At 38.9% G+C, this 4,556-nt stretch overlaps 1 long non-coding RNA gene across 1 annotated transcript; it reads left to right on the plus strand.

The window, feature by feature from the left end:
* The first annotated feature begins 217 nt into the window (after positions 1–217).
* LOC112540054 (uncharacterized) lies at positions 218–4,157 on the plus strand. The gene is made up of 3 exons (XR_003084099.2): positions 218–374; positions 2,951–3,027; positions 3,116–4,157. It is a non-coding gene; the product is annotated as an uncharacterized LOC112540054 (long non-coding RNA).
* The last annotated feature ends 399 nt before the right edge of the window (positions 4,158–4,556 follow it).

Consider the following 4,556-nt stretch of genomic DNA (forward strand, 5'->3'; position numbering starts at 1 on the left):
TAAAAAGCTGATAAAACAAGGGTTTCATGGGCTTGAGATGGTGACAAGCTGCCAGGTTGTTTATGCTGTTGTATTTTGGCTCCCCTGCCCAATCCTAATATCCATTTTCTGCTGGGAGTTGGTTGGCCACTGTGAGAATGGACTGCTGGACTAGATGGCTCAGGGATCGGATCCAGCATGCCGCTGCTTATGTTCTTATATTCTTATCCAGCCACCAAGGAAGGATATCCGAACCTGGGAGGCGTGGAATCAGGCATTGATCAAAAGGGATGTCTGATGCGGCACCACTCAGCCAAATTCAGCCATTTGTTCTGCAACATTTGCTGTTTGCAGTTCAAGATTGCAACAGGAAGAAAACAGGACCTGGAACAATGGTAAGCCTTTCGTAACAGCCCTGTATGATTGCTGTGCAATCAACTCATTATTAGATCTATCCCTCTACCTTGAAGTAACTTTTAGATAGAGTAGGTCCAGAGTATTAGTGTTGCCATACATGTTTTTCCCTCACTCCTGAAACCAGCATGTTAATTTCCCTCAAATGCAAACATTTCATACCTCCAGAATACTTTTCTTACAAATCTGCACAGAAAATCTAGATTAATATTTCTCTGTAGCTGTGTTAATGCTCACAGGTCTGAATTTACTGTACTGGTTAATGATGAATCTGTTGGTTGGTTATTGCAAGCACATGGGATTGGCTTACAAAACTGCAGATAGTGCCAAAGACGAGCTGAAGCAAGTTGTGACGCAGTCAATGCTTGTAAAGTTGGGTTCTGCGAACTCTGACTCAGAGTAAACAATTTGTGCCATTCTGGGTTTTGAATGAACGCAATGCTATTGATCAGACATCTTTGGCTGGTAAGTGTTTCAGGTTATGGGAAGAGATTAAGTTACTTATCACATGTAAAAATAAACACTGGGAAGCTTACCTGCCTTTGAACCATATGATAACTTATCTTAAATGGGAGCACTCTGAAACTTGATTTTCCATTACACACATCATTCTGCAACTTTCATGGCATTTTAACATTCCTGGAAAGATTGCCTTTCTTTGTCTACTTCAGGAAAGAGTGACAGGTGGATAAAACCAGAGGTGAAAGCAGAACAACTCTTGAAAACATTTGTTTTGGCTCTACATCAATATAAAATCAAGTAACAGGCACTACAGACATATCCAAGGAGCAAATCTTCTGGAGATGGTCTGATGCTGGCCGTCCCAAAGAGAATCCCCTTTTCAGCATTCATTTCAAATAGCTGTGAGTACTCAGTACTGATTCTGTGAGTAATTTCACTAGCATATGAATCACTCTGCAGTGTCTAATGCACATATAAAGGAGAATGAAAATGAAAAACCCAGAAAATAGAACAGAAATAGTGACAGAGTTGTAATAAAGGAAAAAGAGGATATAAAGTAGGAGAAACTTTGGTGGACAAAGTTGTTATCATAGGGTACCCCAAAATGATAAGTGCTTTGTGGTACTTTCAGATCCAGTCCAATAATACAATAGGCTTTGCCCACAACAATGGATGTTATAATATAGATGTCATTCTTTTAGAATGCCATGGACAAGTTCTATTTATTTATCAAGACATTTCAGCACAAGGAAGAGCTCCCAAGTTGACTTACAAAGTAAACTATGCTAGACTTGCATGGTGGCAGAGCTTTGTGCCAACAAGATGCTTTAGAAAGAGAACACAGCTTGCTTCAGGGAGGCCCAGTAAGAATCCCTTTCACCTTGATAAGGTGCTCTGCTCCTCCAGCACATCCAGTAGTCAAAAGAGGCTTCAGAAGCAAAGCAAAGGGAAACGACATACCTTTGCTCACTTTTTAGAAGCAGGGGCTACTGTATGGCTTCACAAAGCATCTTTGAAAGGTTGCTGCACTCAAATGTCACAAAAGCAAAGGACCACTTCCAGTTTTGGTGTAGCTCTGCAAAGCATGCCAATCCAAACAGAATTAAAACTGAAATTACAATTAGAGTTAAAGCGTACAACTCTTCCTTTAAACACTATGAAAAGCTAGCAGAATAATATATATATATTTGCCACCTGACTAAAAGCCACTGACACTTTTAAAGCAATGGCTTTTCTGAAAGAGAGTGGATTTCAAAAGGGATAACTATGATTCCTCCTTGGCCTGTCATTTTCTTGAAGAGAGAAACCCAAGATGAGCAAAACAGCTTTAGTTGCCTTCTACCCTTCCTCCCAGTAAGCTTGGAGACTTCATAGTCTTACAACAGGCATTTGGTTACTTTAGATTTAAAGCACACTTATCCACGACTGAGCATTACACTAAGCTACGTCTAAATCCAAGTGGTTTGCATCTGGCTTAGTGGGTTCCCTGAAGTCAGCCACCATGGTTTGTAATCCAGAGTTCATTATTTGGGGGGTTATTCAACATACCATAATTAAGCATACAATGGCATGGCATGATGTGCAAAGGCTGTACTTGAATCCAGGAATGCTCATTCCAGGTAAGTGGATGTGGAATTGCCCTTGTGAAAATACTTTTCCAAAAGTCCTGTGACCGTCATACTGTAGGGAGGAACTGAGCCCTGAGTTCCCATCTTCAAATTCTTCAAATTAACACAGCATTGAATCGGCTAGTTATCATTTCATGTGTGTGTGTGTCTGTGAGTATTTGCACTATACACATCCACATACAAAACATGAACATACAGAATTCTTCTATGTATCTTGGAGAATTGATTTCTTGGACAACTAATAAAGCCAAATTGATTTTAGAGCATAACTGCATTATGTCCCCAGCTTGCTCTGCCCCTTTCTCTACTTATCAAATGGGTTGCTGAATCATTCTCCTTCTGCACTTTTCTCCTCCTGTCTGTTTGTTCCTTATCTCTCCACCCTGACCCTTGTGCAAACAAGTTTTGGTCACATAAATATGCATGCGAAAAAAGTACTCAACCAGGTTTGTTGTTTGTTTGTTTAGCAAACTGCTGTATGAAATGATAATTCCAAGAGTATCATCGATCGCAAAGGATGCCAATTCAGCGGTATCATGTAGAGGTGAGCAAGAAGAACCGTCAGTAGAAAGTGACAAGAGAAATCAAAATGGCCTGGAAAGCCTAATGGGTGTTTCTTTTATTACCTTCAGATCGTTTGGGTGACTTTAAAGCCAGATCACAGGAATGGGACTCTATTCCTTAGTATCATAATCAAAAGAGGAGGTAGAAAGAGGAAGAGATATTAGATGAACTCTTAAGTCATTCTTGCCATCGCAGTGTGGAAGGCATTCAGGAAACATCCAGAATTGAAGGTATAATCAAATTCATCCTCAACTTCCTGTTTACAGTTGCAGAGAAGGAGTCCCAGAATAGAACCAAATCAAACTCAAAAAATTGTAAAGAAGATTAGAGATACTCTTGCAATGCCTACACAGATTGCTTTGCAGAGATGGATTCCAGCTCATGGGATTATAGCTGCTGCAGAAGAACATCAGTGCAACAGTTGGGGTCCATCAGTGCATATACACACTCATGAAAAAGAAGAACAACTGTGATAATCTGTGTGTAATCCTGTAATCCTGTGTGGGATTAGGACAGGGGAGACCCAGACTGAAGCTCAACATCAGCCACAGAAGCTCAGTACTGTAAATTGGGCCAGATACTATCTCTTATCCCAACTTAGCTCACAGGGTTGTTTCTGGGAGAAAGAATTGGAGGGGGAAGTACTGTTCACAAATGCTTTCTCCTGGCAGAAAAACTGAATATGAATCTAAGTACAGCAATAGCGGAAAATAAAGAAAAGAGTGCATGGCATATTAAATATATCTATATGGCTGCTTCAAATGTCAAGAAAAGTGTGTGTGATGAAGAGTAGAGAAATGGTAGGGGACAATACTGGTGAATATACTGCTGACTTGAATATATGAAGTATAATTTAATATATCCACTATGCAGATTTAAGACAGTGATATGCACACACCAGCAAAAGCACTAATATGTTGCAGTTGAAATTTCTTTTGAAGCTTATAGAAGAAGGGATTTTTTTTTTAACTGCAAGGAGCTTTCTATCTGGAAGTACCTGAAGACTCTAGTTTCATTTAAAACTGCTTTAGAAAGAAATCCAGGTTTTTTAATTACCTGGGATCTGATTCAGAAAATTGGATTGCTCAAACGCTTGGATGCATTGATCAAAAGATCATCAAACTTAATAGAAACGTGACTAGAACTATTTCTCTGGAAAAATGGAAACTGGTTCAGAAATAAAGGATTACTTATAATAAAATTATAAATATAGTCAAATTTATGGTAGGGATGGTGGATTTTTAAGCGCCAGCATACATAGCATTTACACACTCAGATAAGATGTACAATCAAGCCCCGTGGAATATCAGCATGGCTAAATTACAATATCAAGGAAATCATAAAAAGAAAGAACATGGAAATATTTCAGAAATGATTAAAACAAAATTAAAGGGCCCCAAGAGGCTGGCAATCAATTACTCAAAACAAAAAGATATTGTTAAACTATTGTTCATTTTATTTTTCATTTGAAAACAGTGGAATGTTTTAGAGATCTTCTATTTTATCGAT

The sequence above is a fragment of the Python bivittatus genome, unplaced genomic scaffold (genome assembly GCF_059951505.1).
Source record: "Python bivittatus isolate LINGU-HERP-01145 unplaced genomic scaffold, Pbiv_v1 ctg000020_np1212, whole genome shotgun sequence".
Lineage (NCBI taxonomy): Eukaryota > Metazoa > Chordata > Lepidosauria > Squamata > Pythonidae > Python > Python bivittatus.